The following is an 18,625-nucleotide window of genomic DNA, read 5'->3' as shown; positions in this document are numbered from 1 at the left end:
GTAGGGTCTAGGCTAAGAGCAGCAGGGTTTGTCATAACTTCCAGGAGACTGGACCCACCAAGGGGGTCTGGCTGGGGCTGGTGCTGTGGTGTAGGTGGTAAAGCCACCGCCTGCAGTGTCAGCATTCCATCTGGATGCCAGTTTGAAACCTGGCTGCTCCACTTCTGATCCAGCTCTCTGCTATGGCCCGGGAAAGCAGTGGAAGATGGCCCAAGTCCTTGGGCCCCTGCACCCATGTGGGAGACCTGGAAGAAGCTCCTGGCTCCTGGCTTTGAACTGGCACAGCTCTGGCCGTTGCAGCCATCTGGGGAGTGAACCACAGGATGGAAGACCTCTCTCTCTCTCTCTCTGCCTCTCTGTAACTCTGCCTTTCAAACAAAATAAATAAATCCCTTTTTTTTTTTTAAAGGAATCTGACTGTAACCGAGCCCATGCCTGCCCTTTTCCATGATTAACAGCTTCACTACTTTCTGTGTCTGTTGAAGTTTGCAAGAACCAGAGCGACATGGTCACGGGTTGAGGACGATCAAACCTCCAGCAGCTGCTGGAATGACTGGAAGACTTTGTCTTCTTGCACACCCTCACCATGAGGCGGTCACATAACCAACTCTGCATTTCCTTAAATAAGTTTGGGTCTCCTTTTCCAATCAGGGGAGGTTGGATGTGAAGGCATTAGCCTGCCACCTCCCTGGTTTCTAGCAGCCTGAATCAACTCTTTCCCGCAAATCCTTGTCCTGAGTTATTGCATCCTATTGTGATGATAAAGGGACTTGGGTTAGATGACACGGCTTCCCGTTTTCAGGGAAAGCCTACACCTTGAATTCCCTCTGCCCTCACCACCGTAGCTAACGTTGCCTGGACTGACCCAGTACCCAACTGAGTTCTGTTCTGACACAGGCCTATCCATCCTGCGCTCATACAGCAAGCCTGCCTTTTGGGGAAATTCTGTAGCTGGCTTCACGGCAGGCCTGGGTCAGGCACCCGCCCCTGGAAAGCACAGTCCTCAGTGCTTCAGGGCGTGGGGAAGCCTCGGAGTGCTGTTGGCACGAGCCGGGCCAGGGAGAAGGGTCAGTTCACCGCTGCGGGCCAAAATCCGCCAGGAATCCACCATCCTCTGGGGACACTGCAGTGCGTCGGTGGACCAGCAGGGGGAGGCATTGCCGACTCCAGTCTTGACAGCAGAGGGCGCGCTTGCGCAGAGCGAGGCCCCAGTGCGCAGGCTCGCAGCTGCCTCTGGACTTGGACAGCGACTGGCGATGGCGTGAACCCGACTGCAGAGGCGGTTGGGGCAGGCCGGGCGGGACCGGCCAGGTGGGGAATGGAGGCTGGGGTCGGCGCAGGGCTGAGGTGGCGAGGCCTTCCTCTCAGCCGGGGACGGATGCCGTGGGTGTGCAGGGGCCCCCCGCTTCTGCGCGTGGCCCGAGGCCGGGAGGGGGAGGCGAGGGCCCGCCGAGGCTTGAGGCGGGGAGCCGGCCCGTGTGGACACCCTGTGTGCCGGCTGTTGGGTCGGGACACTGGCTCTGTGGCCGAGGCGGGGATGGCACCCGAGGAGGAGCGTGGAGCCCACGTCGCTGGGGTTTGCCGCCATCGGGGTGCCGGGGGCCTCGCAGGTCTCGGGGGGGCCAGAACTCCACCTGCTGACTCCAGGGCCGGCGAGGGGTGAGGGGCCCCCAGAGAAGCAGGCTATGACCTCATGAGCCCGAAGCAGCTGGTTTGGACACCCTCTGTGTGCCGGGTGCTGTGCGAGGAGCTGGGAATGGCGGCCAGGGAGGAGCGGAGACCTGGGGCCTCTGCCTTCATAGCGTGGGCGCCGGGTTCTGTCCCGGTTGCCCCTCTTCCAGGCCAGCTCTCTGCTGTGGCCCGGGAGGGCAGTGGAGGATGGCCCAGGTGCTTGGGCCCTGCACCCCATGGGAGACCAGGAGAAGCACCTGGCTCCTGCCTTCGGATCAGTGCAGCGCCGGCCGTGGTGGCCATTTTGGAAAGTGAACCAGCGGAAGGAGGATCTTTCTCTCTGTCTCTCACTGTTTATAACTCTACCTGTCAAATACATAAAAAAAAAAAAAAAAAAAAAAAAAGGAAGAAAAAAAGTGGAAATCAAAGAGAAATTTATTTTGGTGCAAAAAAAACCTTTGAAATCCATGCAAGGTTTGTTCATAACGTGCATTTTCCATGAACGTTTTGAAAACTCTTCATGTACCTGGCTTTCAAAAAAATTTTTTTGCACAGAAATTAACTAATTTTTAAAATTCTGTTTCCCACAGATCTATTCAAGTACCCTTGTACTCCATTGGGAGCACCAGTGTCACAGGCAGTGTTACTTCACCTGATGTGCCACAACACCAGCCCCTCAATCTGCTTTTTTTTTTTTTTTTTTTAAGATTTATTTATTTATTTGAAAGAGTTACAGAGAGGAGAGGCAGAGAGAGAGAGAAGGAGAGGCAGAGAGAGAGAGAGAGGTCTTCTATCCGCTGGTTCACTCCCCAGATGGCCGCAATGGCCGGAGCTGCGCCAATCTGAAGCCAGGAGCCAGGAGCTTCTTCTGGGTCTTCCATGTGGGTGCAGGGGCCCGAGGACTTGGGCCATCTTCTACTGCTTTCCCAGGCCATAGCAGAGAGCTGGATCGGAAGTGGAGCAGCCGGATCTCGAACTGGTGCCCATATGGGATGCTGGCACTTCCGGCCAGGGCGTTAACCTGCTGCACCACAGCGCCAGCCCCTCAATCTGCTTTTTAAGAGCTTCCCAAGTGACTGATTGCCATTAACATGGGATACTGTTGGTACAAATCAGTCCTTTTCAATCCTGTGTGTCAGAATCATCTTTTAATTAGCTTCTTATAACTACCTGTGCTCTAGAGTCACCCTGTGGGTTCTGATTTAATTGGCCTGGGTAAGGCCTGGACAATCGTAGTTTTTGAAAAGCTTCTCAGGTGATTCTAGCATGTAGTTAGATTTGAGAATCGCTGGCATGAGTGATCAGCTAGATTTCCCTTCTTAGTTTAGTTACTGCTGAATTTAAAATGGACATACATGGCTTCAGGCAGCATCTTATCATCAGGAAAATGAAAAAGAATTAGCATTTCTGAGCTTCCCCCAGTACAGATGTTCAATCTGATAATCAGGTAATCATGAGGAGAAGTGAATTAACGATTTGATTAGATTAGCATTCCTCCCTCACACTAGGCAGTGAAGATTTGAAGTGTACCTTGGGGAGGAGAATGCTTTATTTGTAATCTCAGTATTTCGGCAACTCTGGGAGCTGTATATTGCTCCCACTTCGTAGCTGAGAATTTGGGGACTAAGGGAAGTAACTTGTACAAGATTTTAAAACTAATTGTGTAAAGTCCCAAAGGCTAGGTTCCATTCTTCAGTGGTTTTCAAATTTGGCCTCACTTGAGGATCACCTGAGGAATTTAAAAACTGACTGATATTCCATTCTCAGGAGATTCTGATTTTGTTGATGTGGTTTGGTCTGGAATTGGAATTTTGCAAAGATTTCCAGCTAACTCCAATGTGCAGCTGAATTGGAAAGTGTGGATTATACCAGGGAGCTTCCTGGTGGCCTAAATTATTTTTCTTTTACTCAGAGCATCCTTGTGTTGACTGGGTTCTTTGCCTTCATACATTCAATAGTGTGCTTTCTTCTCCTTTTTATTATCCTTTCTTTCCTTTTGTATGTACTAGGAGTATGGGATGAAGTTCATAGTTTTAGCACTTGTTGAAAGCACTATACCATCTCCATTGTATTGTCTTGGCTCCTTTCCCTCAAGTCACTTGAGCTAATTTGTGAATTATTTCTGACCTTTTTTGCTGAGGCTAATTTCTTTTCTCTAATACCACATTGTCTGTATGTTCCATTTTCCCATTTCTGTTCATTGTAAGGAGGTCCTAATTGGTGAAATAAAGGGAAAAAAAGATACAAAAGTACATGGATTAAAATGGAATAAATGAAATTATCTGTATTTGCAGACAACATGATTGTTCATATAGGAAGTCTCAAGGAATCTACAAAAAAGCTACTAAACATAATAATTGACTGTAGGGGCTGGTGTTGTGGTAAAGTGAGTTAAGCCATTGCTTGCGATACCAGCATCCCAGATTGGAGAGCCGGTTTGAGTCCCAGCTACTTTGCTTCTGACCTAGCTCTCTGCTAATGTGCTTGGGAAAATGGTGGATGAGGGTCTAAGTGCTTTTGCCCCTGCAACCCACGTGTGAGATCTGGATAGAGTTCCTGGCTCCTGGTCTCAGCTGTTGTGGCCATTTGGGAAGTGAACCAGTCGGTGGAAGTTCTCAGTTCTCTCTTGCTCTCTTCACTCTGCCTTTCAGATAAAATAAATAAATAAATCTTTAGAAAACAACTGACTTTAGCAAAAACACAAAGATATAAGGGCAATCTTCAAAAATCAGTTCTATTTTTCAATACTTCTAATGAGCAATTAGGAATTAAAGCTTAAAAAGTATCATTTACAATGGCATCAGAAACAGGAAAAACATAAGGTTAAATCTAATGACGTTCTGCAGTATTTGAACACAGAAAACAATAAAACATTACAGAAGGTAAAACCAAAATAAGTGGAGAAATATGTTGATTCTCTTTGATAATATTTTGTTGAGGATTATTTTGTATATGTATTTATGAAGGATATTGGTTTATAAATATTGATTTTTAGTATCAAGGTTAGTGATTGTTTCATAAAATTAGTTAGTGGCCTGGGAGGGCAGTGGAGGATGGCCCAAGTCCTTGAGCCCTGCTCCCGCATGGGAGACCAGGAGGAAGCACCTGACTCCTGGCTTCAGATCGGCGCAGCACCAGCCATAGCAGCCATTTGGGGGGTGACCCAACGGAAGGAAGACCTTTCTCTCTCTGTCTCTCTCTCACTGTCTAACTCTGCCTGTCAAAAAAAAAATTAGTGATTATAATATTGATTTTTAGTATCAAGGGTAGTGATTATTTCATAAAAGTAGTTGGGAAGTGTTCTCTCTTCTGTTTCAGGAACATTTTGTATGGAATTGTTATTCTTTAAAGGTTTGGTTGTGTATACGAGGGAGCTGCCTGAGCCCAGTTTCAAGTGTTGGTTTTATACTTGGACTCAGTTTTATACTGTGACTATTGAGGTTATATATGCTATTCAGTTCTTTTTGAGTGAGTTTTAGTTCTTGATATCTTTCAGGGAGTTAGTCCTTTTAATCTGTTTTACTAAACTTGAAGTACAGTTTTTTAGAACACTTTTATCCTTGTGATGCCTCTGATGTTAGGGTCTGTAGTGTAGTTCTGTTTTTCATTTCATTCCTGATTTCGGTTGTTTGTGTCTTCCCTTATTCCCTCATTCTGTTGCCCTCCTTCCCATTTATCTTCCTCCCCTCTTTCTGTACCTGTCCTTGTTTCTGTCAGTATTCTTGCCTGTAGTTCCACTGTCTAATACAGCCATGCTTAACCAAATATGGCTATTTAAATGGAAGTTAGTTTTAATAAAATGAAATCAAAATTGAGCCCCTCAGTCACACAGGCCACATTTTGAGTGCTTGTAGTCACATGTGCTACCATACAGGGCATTGCAGTGAACGTTCCGCGGGACAGTGCCAGTCTAGAGGTCAATCATTTCTCTTGTTTTTGGCAAGGATCTGCTTTTGGCTTCACTGGTTTTTCTTTGTTGTTTTTCTGTTTTCCAATTTGTTGATTGCTGCTTTTTATTATTTCTCTCTTTTTGTTTCCCTGCTTTGGATTTAATTTCCTCAGGTGAGTACTTAAATCATTAGTTTGAAACCTCTGATTTCCCCCCAGTATAAATATTTAATACTGTACATTTTTTTCTAAGCACAATTTTAGCTGCATCCACAAATTTTCCATTCAATTGAAAATATTTAATAATTTTCTGTTTTAGTTTTTGAGTTTGAAGCTGTTCAGAATGTCTTTTCTTGTATTTGTCTTATCTAGTCTTTACTCCTCTTTCCTCTGTTTCCCATCTTTTGGCTTAAAGTTTTCTATGTCTTCATTTTATTTCATTACTGGCTTCTGCTGCTGCTGCTCTTCCCCTTCCTCTCACATACTTCTTCTTAGTGGTTGCTGTAGGCGTCACAATAGTTTATCATGGTCTATTTTCAAATAATACCATTCCACTTCACATACAGTATCATAACCTTCCAACAGTGCATCCCACATAGACCGTATGCTATGATGTCATTTTACTTGTACATATGCTGTAAGTACAGCAGTATAATTGTTGCTGTTTTTGCTTTCGGCAGTTATCTTTTTAAACTCTTGTTCTCACGGCTTTTGAAAAAACTTTACTATGTAGCCTTTATTTTTTTGAAACAATTTTAAATTTATAGACAAACTGAATGGATAGCACAGATAATTCCTATACATTCCCTCATCCTCAAGGTTTGTCTTATTACTAATATTTTACATTAATTTGGTGCATTTGTTAAAAATAATGAAGCAATGGCTGTCCGTTATTATTAACTACAGTTCAGAGTTTACACTAGGTTCACTTTTGTATTGTACATTTCTGTGAATTTTGCCAAAATCTGTAATGTCATATATTCACCTTTACAGTGTCATACAGAGTAGCTTTATTGTGCTAAAAATTCTCATGCCTCCACTTGTCTCTCTCTCTCTTTTTCTCTCTCTTTTAAGATTTATTTATTATTTGTAAGGCAGAGTTACAGAGAGGCAGAGGCAGAGGCAGAGAGAGAGGTCTTCCATCTGCTGGTTCACTCCCCAAGTGGTCGCAACAGCTGGAGCTGGGCTGATCCAAAGCTAGGAGCCAGAGCTTCCTTCAGGCCCCAACCTGGGGTGCAAGTCCTTGGGCCATCCTCTCTACTGCTTTCCCAGACCATAGCAGAGAGCTGGGTAGGAAGTGGAGCAGCCGGGACTAGAACCGGTGCCCATATGGGATGCCGGCACCGCAGGCGGGGGATTAATTTACTGTGCCATGGTGCCGGTCCCATGTAATTTATTCTTGTATATTCAATATTGAATCCCTAGCATCTAGTTAAGCATAGATGTGGAATTTGAAGAATAGAGTGCCCACTGAGTGACAGTGACAGTGATTGGATGAATAATAATATGTCAGAGTTATGAAAACTCCAGTGGTCTAATAGACAATCTCTTGCCTTTTGTGTTTGACCAGGTGAACAACAGTTGTGTGCTGGCACCCAGGATACTGAGTAAGCCCTCTGCTTGTTGACAGCAGGACACGAAGGCTCAGTATCTGCAGAAGCAGTTTCCCCGTGTCTAATTCAGGCTGGGGGACAGCATGTCTTCACCTGAGGATGTCAGAAGAGAACCTGGTGCGTTCGTCTCCAGTGTCTACCTAGCGGTGTGGGAGTAGGGAGCTGGGGCAGTGCCTTCAGTCTGTTACTGTGCTTAGGGCCACTTGTGGATCTGCTCTCCTGAGGAGGCTGAGCCTCGGGGTCTGGGACCTGGAAGCCTCTGTTCTGGGTTCTGTAGAGTCCGCAGGATGAGACTGCAGGGTTTGACTTTATCTCTTTCAAATAACACCTTTTTCCATGATTATAAATATAACAGGTTTACTGTGAAGAGAACGTAAAGAAGACAGTAAGACTAGAAATGACCTGATAGTCTGCCACACAGCTCTGCCTGTTTCCATACGTTTCTTAGCTGTGACCTTAGGGCGCACACACCTGCAAAGCTTTCGGTGCACGTTGCTGGCGCGGTGTCCTGGTGAGGGGCGAGCTGCCTTGCAGACGCCCTAGCGTGGTCATCGTGGAGTCTCAGCGTAGTAGCCTTCACTGCAGCACACCTCTTCTCAGCTCCTCTCTCCCCTCTGCTCTGCCCTCTGGGTCGGTAGTGCTGGCCCCCTCTACAGTGTCCTCCCTTCCTTTATTGAGGCACAAACTTAATAAATAAAAAGCAGGTGTATTTAAGGTATGCAACTTGATGTTTTGGTACATGCATCTACATTGTGAGACAGTCATCACAGTCCATCTGATTAACATATCCAATACGTCACATAGTTGCCTTTTTCTTTCTTCTTTTTGTGATGAAAACACTGGAGATCTGTCCTATTAGCAAATTTTAAATATGCAATTGTGAAATTTAGGTACCAAGTTGTATGCTAAGTCTCCAGACATTTGCTCTTGCATAACTATACTTTGTAGCTTTGACCAATTCCCCCCTAGGCCTTGGCAGCTACTGTTCTATTGTCCGCTTTTGTAAATATCACCATTTTAGATTCCACATGTAAGTTAGATCATTCAGTGTTTATTTTTCTGTGTCTGGCTTATTTCACTTAGCATAATGTCCTCCAGGTTCATCCATGTTGTCATAATGGCAGGATTTCCTTCTTTGTTATGGCAGAATAATAACCTCTCAGAAAAAAAGAAGAAAAGACTAGAAAAACATGATCTTATACATAGGGGAATAAAAAGGTTCCACTAAGAGACAATCGAAGCTCATAAGAGACTTTGGTAAAGTTGCAGGATATAAAATCATATTTTTGCAAAACTTGAAGAAAAAGAAGGAGAGGGATTGAGGGAGGGAGAGAGGAAGTATGGTTATCTTCTTAGCATTATACCTGTGAGGGGCCGGCATTGTGGTATAGCAGGTAAAGCCACTGGCGACTATTTACTATCTTTTCAAAGATTTATTTGAAAATCAGAGTTACACAGAGAGAAGGAGAGGCAGGGAGAGCGAGGTCTTCCATCTGCTGGTTTACTCCCCAGTTGGCCGCAGTGGTCGGAGCTGTGGCGACCAAAGCCAGGTGCCTGGAGCTTCTTTCAGGTCTTCCATGAGGTTACAGGGGCCCAAAGACTTGGGTCATCTTCTGCTTTCCCAGGCCTTAGCAGAGAGCTGGATCGGAAGTGGAGCTTCTGGATCTTGAACCAGTGCCCATATTGGGTGCCGGCACTGCAGGCGGTGGTTTGCTTGCTGCGTCACAGGCCTGGCCCCTGTCTTTTCAAATTGATTTTGTAATATGCCATGTCACACAATTTTTAAATCATGATATTTAAGGCTGTCATGGTATGGAAAACAGTACTCTGAGTGTTTCAGTTCTGAGATCAGAGAAAGATGTCTCCTGTGGCTTTTTGTGTGTGTGTGTGTGTGTGTGTGTGTGCTATAATCTATTTAAATTTCAAACTAAATGCACATAGGGTAAAACTTCAAAGAAATGTGTGAGAATGATAAGAATGATAAACATTTCTTTCAGGATAGTGCTTGTCTCAGTGGGAGGTGAGCACACAGAGATACTGACTAAATTTTATATCACAGTTTTATCAAGGATAGGCAGTTTTATCTATTAAGGATTCCTGTGGCTTCTTATCTGATTCTGTGCTGTGAAATTAATAAAATTATTAGCAACAATCATTAATAATCTTAGCCTTGAATTTCCCTTGGATGATGCATATAACCTTTAAAAAGCCTGAAGCAACCTTCCATATAGATTAATATTATTTATGAAATGTAAATAATATAAAAATTAAGGTGAGCCTTTGGTAATAACACACTTAGTAGAAAAGTAGACCCTGAGGCACAGAACTGTATTCTGTATATTCTGGTGCATAGGTTCTGCAGGCTGTGTGTATTCAGGATGTATCTGATGAGCACCTTCTCGAATAACATGGTGATAATACGCAACCTGAGTAGTACGGTTGCAAAGGCCCCAGATCAACTTCCTGTGCATACTCTTTGAAAGCAGGATCATCTTTGCTGTGTGTGTTCAGAACTGTGGGGAACAGAGATGAATATGCTAGGCGATACAGAGGAGGTGACTGACACACAGGAAGCAGGCAGACTCCCGCAGGCGGCCTGGCCTTCCTCACGGAACTCCACCTTTCCTGCGGTGTGGTCCTTCCACCTCCTCAGTTCTTTCCTTCTCTTTGTCCAGGAAAACATGATGGCAGACACGCGGGTGCAGACGACCTGAATTTGCCTTCTTCCAGTCAGAAAAGGACTCCTGACTCACAGGTAACACTCACAGGAGAGGATCTCTGCCAACCGATGGTAGCTAGCACCTAGCCACTCACCGAACTCTGTGGGGAGTAGGGGTTTATCTTGTTCTTCTCACCACAGTGATTTCTCAGTCACTTGACGGCTGACAGTCACCAAAGTAGAAGATTGAAAGTCTTAGAAGTTTGAAGAAAGCTTCTTTCAAGGCTGCTCTGAAATTTTACTTTTTTTTTTTGATGTCTGTTTTGTTTTGTGTAACTAATTCAGATAGAAAATAAATTTCACATGAACTCTGAAGCACCTTTAGATGTGTTGATGATGAATGTTTTCATTGATAGAGACGATCTGATGCAGTGTTTCCAAACCCTGGGAAAGTAGATGGCTGTGAAAAACCTGGCTAAAGCCTCCTAACACACCTGCCCTTTGGAGGCGCTGCCAGAATTACAGCACAAAAAGGGAAATGCATTTTAATTTTGTGGGGTCCTTGGATATGTATTTATTTATTTATTTGACAGGTAGAGTCATAGACAGTAAGAGAGAGAGACAGAGAGAAAGGTCTTCCTTCCATTGGTTCACTCTCCAGATGGCTGCTATGGCTGGAACTGCGCCGATCCAGCCAGGAGCCAGGTGCCTCCTCCTGGTCTCCCATGTGGGTGCAGGCGCCCAAGCACTTGGGCCATCCTCCACTGCCTTCCCAGGCCACAGCAGAGAGCTGGACTGGAAGAGGAGCAACCGGGACTAGAACCCGGAGCCCATATGGGATGCCGGTGCCGCAGGTGGAGGATTAAACTAGTGAGCCACGGTGCTGGCCCAGTCCTTGGATTTTTTTCTTTCATCTTGTGAACTAGAGGTTTGAGACTTCCATACTGCTGCTGTCATTACACACACTTCCTGTGAGTTCCAGCAGTAATGGAGATAAAAAAAAAAAGTACCTTCACTTTCCTAACTCAACTGCCACCTCACTCAAGGCTGGCAGGATTGCTGCTTTTATATTATTACATTTTAAAAAAGTTATTAATTCAATTTTTTTTTGACAGGCAGAGTGGACAGTGAGAGAGAGAGACAGAGAGAAAGGTCTTCCTTTTCCGTTGGTTCACCCCACAATGGCTGCTGTGGCCAGCACACCGCGCTGATCCGAAGCCGGGATCTAGGTGCTTCTCCTGGTCTCCCATGCGGGTGCAGGGCCCAAGGACCTGGACCATCCTCCACTGCACTCCCGGGCCACAGCAGAGAGCTGGACTGGAAGAGGAGCAACGGGGACAGAATCTGGCGCCCCAACCAGGACTAGAACCCGGTGTGCCAGCACCACAGGCGAAGATTAGCCTAGTGAGCCGCAGTGCCGGCCTATTAATTTAATTTTAAAGATTTTATTTTATTTGAAAGGCAGAGAAAGGGAAAGAGTGAGAGAAAAAGACATGTTTCATCCACTGGTTCACTCCCCAAGTGACTGCAGTGGCCAGGAGCCAGGAAATCTATCCGGGTCTCCCACATGGGTGGCAAGGACACAGCACTTAGGCCGTCTTCTGCTGCTTTCCCAGGCACGTTAGCAGGGATCTAGATTTGGAAGCAGAGCAGCTGGAAATAGAATTGGCATTCTCCTAGGAGATGCGGGTGTCACAAGTGGTGACTTAACCTGCTGCACCTCAACACCAGCCCCTAAGAGTGCTGCTTTTTAGAAACAAAACTGTAGCTTGATTATTTTCTCCTGCAGCATTCTGTCCATTCTGTTAGGTGTAAAGAGGACTTCATGGTCAGCATCACACCCTTGGGTGGGATTCTCTGACTGTTGGTGCAGTATTGGGTTCTCAGTCCATTGTTCGATACATTATATTTTTCTCATCATAATGCTTTTCCACTTGAATACAAGGATCTGAAAGTCAGGAGCTTCGCAGAATGTCCCGAGTGGATATATATATATCTCCACTTTATCTGTCTCTACTTGACTCCTTTCTAGAACTGAGTGCATTTTGTCATTTAATTTCTGTGTTTAGTTTTTGCTGAATTTTATGATTTGGCCTATTTAAGATGAGTCTTGACATTTTTACTTTCCTTGTATCTTAGAATATTCCTGGTTGGTTTTTGGAGTGTGTTTGAAAAATTAGCTGATTGTATCAGGATTTGCTTTTCTTGCATTTCTTGAACAGTTTGATATTGTGGCTACTTCATGTCATTTCAGCTGATACTGTCCTCAGGAATTTCCTAGACTCATAGATTTGTAGGTGCTTAGACTGGAAGACAGTTAAATATATTTTTTTAAAAAAATTAACACTCATTTTATGAGTGAAGAAACTGAGATCCAGAAAGCTAAATATTTGTTTATGATCCCACAGTTCTTCAGCTACAAAGGGAGAAAAGAAACCATTCCCTCTCTCTTTGTAGTACTGTTTTCATTTTGTCCTCACAAGTCCTTGGTATATGCAGTGTAGAAAAACTAACTTAGGCGTCTCTGAAGAAAATTCTCCAAGCTTTTAAAATTTGACATTAATTCGATTCAGTGAGCAATCTCCAGAAGACCTGGCATCTTGATAATTTATTGTATTTCTCCTTGTTACTTCTTGGTATTGTTAGCCAGATCACATGTCATTCAGTCAGATGTTTTACAGTGCTAAGCGAGCCTTCAATTTGAATTGCAGTCATCCTGAACCATTTGTGTCTTTGGAAACTATAATCAAATTGATTTGAAGCATGACTTGAAAGATGTCAGGTTTAAATTGTTTTAGGACTTCTTGCTCACGTGAAGACACTTTTTCTAAGTAATTGAGTTGTACTCAAATGACTTGTATATTTTTTAAGATTTATTTATTTGTTTGAAAGGCATAATTATAGAAACATAGAGGGACAGACAGAGAGATCTTCCATCTGCTATTTCACTCCCCAAATGGCCACACAGCTCGAGCTGAGCCAGTTTGAAACCAGGAGCCAGGAGCTTCTGGCTCTCCCACATGGGTGGCTGGGGTCCAAGGACTTGGGCCATCTTCCACTGCTTTCTCAGGCATATTAGAAGGGAGCAGGATCAGAAACGGAGCAGCTAGGACTTGAACCAGTGTCCATATGGGCCGCTGGCATCGCGGATGGTGGCTTTACACATTACACCACCACAATGCCACAAAGTTGGCCCCACATATGACTTTTTTTTTTAGCATGTCTTGTAGGAGAGGAGAGGGATGATGTTGGTATGATAGCACTGTCCCACTTCTTTTCCTCCATCACAGTTCTTTTCCACAAGCTTGCCATTCCAGTTTTAATTATCCTGAAATTAAGTTTTACAGATTTGTTTTGTCAGTCATAAATTGATTTTCAGGATTAGGTCAACTCTGTAGAGCTCATTTCATCTAATTTTGTTGGTTAGCTATGTAATTTAATGAGAAGAAATCTTAGGAGGGCATTTTTCCTGTGATATTTCAAAATAAGACAATTTAATAGATATGCACTAAACAAATTCAAAGAGAGCTGATGTAGCTATGGTAATAGCAACAGAGACTTAACACACAGAATGCATTAGACACTAAGAGGTTGCTATATAATGCTAAACCTTTAGTTCATAAGGAAGGTAAATTAAACATTTCACATGTATAAGCATCAAATAATAGCTCCAAAGTTTATGAAACAGTACAGTAGTCCTCTTCATGGGGATACATCCCAAGACCCCCAGTGGATGCTTCAATCCACAGATTCTTCTAAATCTTATATAGACAGTCTCTGACTTAATGATGATTTGACTGACAGTTTTTTAACTTTAGGATGATGCAGAGTAATGTGCATTCAGTGGAAACTGGACTTTGAATTCTGAATTTTCATCTTTTTTGGGGGCTAAAAATATTCAGCACGAAGCTTTCTTGTGATGCTGCCATGTAATCCTGAGGATAAACAGCTTGATTTTCAACTTATGATTATTTTCAACATATGTTGGGCTTATGAGGACTTACCCTGTTGTAAGTCAAGGAGCATTTGTATTTACCATTTTTTTCTTATACATACATGCTTCTGATAAAATTTTTTTTGACAGGCAGAGTGGACAGTGAGAGAGAGAGACAGAGAGAAAGGTCTTCCTTTTCCATTGGTTTACCCCTGCCAATGGCTGCTGTGGCTGGCGCGCTGTGGCCGGCGCACCACGCTGATCTGAAGCCAGGAGCCAGGGGCCTCCCCTGGTCTCCCATGCGGGTGCAGGGCCCAAGGACCTGGGCCATCCTCCACTGCACTCCCGGGTCACAGCAGAGAGCTGGACTGGAAGAGGAGCAACCGGGACAGAATCCGGCGCCCCGACCAGGACTAGAACCCGGTGTGCTGGCGCTGCAGGAGGAGGATTAGCTTATTGAGCAGCGGCGCCGGCCCTGATAAAATTGAGAATATTTCTTAAAGATTTATTTATTTTGGAAGTCAGAGTTACAGAGAAAAAGGGATAGACAGAAAGAGATCTTCCATCTGCTGGTTCACTACCCAGATGGTCTCAGTAGCCTGCACTGGGCTGGACTGAAGCCAGGAGCTTCATCTGGTTCTCTGGTGTGAGTGGCAGGGGCCCGAACGCTTGCTTTTCTCAGCTATTAGCAGGGAGCTGGATCAAAAGTGGAGCAGCTGAGACAATGTTTTTAATGCATAGCTGTATCATATTAATGCGTAATTAGACAAACAATACATCATTTATTCCTAATTCAAATGAAAAATTCATTTAATTTCTGTAGAAAATTCCCAAAGTCCTTTTTGTGTGCATGAGGTTTGATCAGATAATTCAAAAACTTATTTGGAAAAACAGAAGGCTAACAATAGGCAAGACAGTATTAGCAAAAGAAGGAAAATGTGTATATGTGATAGAAGGGTGACTAGCAATGCATGTTATCAAGACCTCTTATAAAGCTTTAATAATTAAGAAAATGTAGAAGTAATATAGGAATTGGCAAATAAGATCAATGAAAGAACATAGAAAGTCTAGAGAAAGAGTGATGCATCTATGGGAAGTTTATGGCAGATAGCATTGCATATCAGTGGTGATAGAATAGTCTGTTCAGTTAATGGTGCTGGTCTAACTGGCTATTCCATTAGGAAAAATACAACTGTGTTACTACCTAGAAGTAAAGGATAACAAACTCTTTCCTGCTTTATAAGAAACCTCTTGTTTCTCTGAAAGCTAGATGAGTGTGGAATATCAGCTGTGTTGCCAGCATCGGTTATGACAAAAATAATTTCAGGATTGGAAATCCTGTGACAAGGATGATAGGTGTCAAATTGAGAGTATAGGTGAGGTGTTCTTTGAATGTGGGAAAGTCCCATGCTGCAGTCCTTAGAGATTAAATTCAAGGACTGTTATGGAAGATACTGGTTCTTGTGCACATGAGACCTGTAAGCCAGGGAGACTCCTGAACCCACTCTTGTGGTTTCCCTGCCTTGCTCTTAGCTGACCTTGTTGGCAGTAGGACGCCTGATGTTTATGCCTAAGGCTGTCCTGCTGATTTGTTGTGCCATCTCTTCTTACCCTTCCACAAAGTTTACCTGGTACCAGGTATAACCTGTTGGATCTTGTGAATGGCAAGGTGAATGGAAGATCATTGTTGGTGGTTGAGTAATGGGCCAGGTACCCTGTACCCTGAAATTGATTCTAGATGGATTAAATCCCCAAATGTGAAAAGCAAAACTTAGATTTTAGAAAAATTTATGTGAGAAGTGTGTTTTCTTACTCAACAAATGAAAATATTTTTAAAAAATTACTAACATGGCTGGCGCCGCGGCTCAATTGGCTAATCCTCCACCTGCGGCGCCAGTACACCGGATTCTAGTCCCGGTCGGGGCACTGGATTCTGTCCCGGTTGCCCCTTTTTCAGTCCAGCTCTCTGCTGTGGCCAGGGAGTGCAGTGGAGGATGGCCCAAGTCCTTGGGCCCTGCACCCTCATGGGAGACCAGGAGGAGCACCTGGCTCCTGGCTTCAGATCAGTGTGGTGCGCCGGCCGCAGCAGCCATTGGAGGGTGAACCAACAGTAAAGGAAGACCTTTCTGTCTGTCTCTCTCACTGTCCACTCTGCCTGTCAAAAAAAAAAAAAAAAAAAAATTACTAACGTAAAACTTTTACATTTAACAATTTATATAATTTGTTTATTTGAAAGAGAAAGAGACACAGAAAGACAGACATACAGACTGAGAGAAATATCCAGCAGCTTGTTCACTCCTAAATGCTTGCAACAGCTGGAGCTGAGCCAGGCTGAAGCCAGGAGCTTGGAACTAAATTGAGGTTTCCCAAATGGATGGTAGGGACCCAACTACTGGGCGCATTATTCACTGCCTCTCAGAATGTGTAACAGCAGGAAGTTGAAATTGGGAGGGGAGCTGGGACTTGAACATGGACCTAAGATATGGAATGCGGGCATCTCAAGCAGCATCTCAACTATTATGCCAAACACCTGTCCCCTGCTTGTACCTTGTGGTGGGATACAGTGCAATATTTTAACATATGTACACAGCATAAACTGATCAAATCAGTTAGTTGGCAATTGCATCTCCTTATTTCTTTTTATAATGTTTGGAGCCTGTGAACTCCTCTTTTAGTTCTTCATACAGTATGCAATAAATTACTGTGAGTTAAAGGTGCTCCATTGTGCTGGTGGAATACTAGTGTGTATTACTTCTCTCTAACAGTGTTTTGGTATCTGTTATCAAATCACTCTCAATCCCTCTTTACCTCACCCGTCCCAGCTTCTAATAATCATTACTCTAAGTTCAGATTGACAGGGTTCTTTCTTTTTATTTCTACATAGAGGATCTTCAAATAATTATATTTTACATATTATTCAAAATGACAATTATTCTTTGTCCATTAGGATTACTTATTTATGTATTTATTTGAGAGGCAGAGAGACAGACAGGCACACAGAGAGCACTCCCACCCACTGGTCCACTTCCCAAATTCCCACAAACTGAGGCAGGGCCATGCCAAAAATGAGCCAGGAACTCCATCTGGTCCTCCCATGTGGGTGTTAAGGGCTCAGCCACTTGAGTCAACACTGCTGCCTCCTATAATTTGCAGTAGCAGGAAGTTGGAGTTGGGGGTGGAGCCAGGACTTGAACTTGGCACTTCCATATGAGGATGTGGATGTCTTAACTGACAGCCTAATGACTAGGCCAATTACTTGCCTCATGTCTAACAGAATTTAATACATTTTATGAGAGTCATATTGCTAAATGTGTATTTCAGGAAATGTATATTTATATTCGGCTAAAAACTTAAGTTACATATTTTGGCTTGTTTGGTGAAACTTGTACATTTGGTAGGAGTGCCAGGTAGCTGTTTCTATCTTTCTATTAACATTTATTTTTTGTTTTATTTCTTAATATAAACACAGTACACACATAGTTTATTTCTCACAGTTATCCTGACAAATGAACATTATTCAGGAATGTACTGTATAAAGGTAAGAAGAAAGATACAAAATATTTTAAATAATATACAGAAATATTGCAGTATTAAAAATGCATGTGCACTCGTTCACTGTGTAGACTATGTTTATTTATTTTTAAAGATTTATTTATTTTATTTGAAAGGCAGAGTTAGAGAGAGGCAGAGTCAGAGTCAGAGAGAGAGAGAGAGGGAGGGAGGGAGGGAGAGAGGTCTTCCATCTGCTGGTTCACCCCCCAGATGGGACTTGAGCTGACGCCCACATGGGATATCCGTACTGCCAGCGGCGGCTTTAACCTGCCGCCGCAGCTCTGGCCCCTAGACTCATTTAAACAGTTGTTTAAATAGTAATAAAAGTATAATCTTTTGGATCTTTTGCAGACTACAAAAGATTTGGATTTTAGTTCCTTTATTGAAAATCTTATTGGGGCTGATGCTGTGGCATAGTGGGTAAAGCCACCACCTGCAGTGCCGGCATCCCATATGGGCGCCAGTTGGAGTCCTGGCTGCTCCACTTCTGATCCAGCTCTCTGCTACGGCCTGGGAAGGCAGTTTGAGAGGACCCAAGTCTTGGGCCCCTGCACCTGTGAGGGAGACCTGAAAGAAACTCCTGTCTCCTTGCTTTGGATTAGTGCAGCTCCGGCCATTGCAGCCACCTGGGGAGTGTACCAGTGGATGGAAGACCTCTCTTTCTCTCTTTCTCTCTCTCCCCCTCTGCATTTCTGTAACGCTGTCTTTCAAATACATAAATAAATCTTTATAAAAAATAGGAAACTACTGAAAACAGTCAACCTTTAAAAAATCTTATTATTCTTTTCAAGAAGCTATAGAAATCATATTTCTTCTAACTATTTTTCTGAAGTCATGGCTGTAATTTGTTTCTTTTCTTATGTCTTTAGGTTTTAGAAAATAAAGTTTCCTGAGAACAGTTAAAAGCCTGTCATCAGAATTGTGAATGTCATCTTCAAGAGACTTCAGAAAGGCACAACTAAGATGCTTATGTAATGAGTTTTCTGCTTATTCATATTCAGAACTGGCCTTGTGAATAAAGACAGATGGCCCTCAAATGTTTGATAGTTGTCATGGTATGTCTCTTTGTAAACCTGATTTAGCTTTCTTAGAAATATGATGTGTTTATGATCTCATAAATAGCATTAACACATGAAAAATATATTCTTGAGGGAGTGCATTTCTTTATCATCTCAAGAGTTACACAGCTTCAAATTCTTTTTGTAAAGGCAATGTACTTAAAGTAGCATAAAATTTAGTATGTTGCTAAATCTTATTAGAAATTTAGTTTATTTCCAGCAAGAAAATTATGTACTAGAAATAATAGGT

At 43.4% G+C, this 18,625-nt stretch overlaps 1 long non-coding RNA gene across 1 annotated transcript; it reads left to right on the top strand.

The window, feature by feature from the left end:
• The first annotated feature begins 1,184 nt into the window (after window positions 1–1,184).
• On the top strand, window positions 1,185–18,354 carry LOC103345001 (uncharacterized). The gene is made up of 4 exons (XR_515461.4): window positions 1,185–1,311; window positions 7,130–7,289; window positions 9,848–9,927; window positions 18,187–18,354. It is a non-coding gene; the product is annotated as an uncharacterized lncRNA (long non-coding RNA).
• Window positions 18,355–18,625: the final 271 nt, after the last annotated feature.

The sequence above is a fragment of the Oryctolagus cuniculus genome, chromosome 15 (assembly GCF_964237555.1).
Source record: "Oryctolagus cuniculus chromosome 15, mOryCun1.1, whole genome shotgun sequence".
Taxonomy (NCBI): Eukaryota; Metazoa; Chordata; class Mammalia; order Lagomorpha; family Leporidae; genus Oryctolagus; species Oryctolagus cuniculus.
Note: the sequence above shows the minus strand (reverse complement) of the source record. Positions and strands in the feature narration are given on the sequence as shown.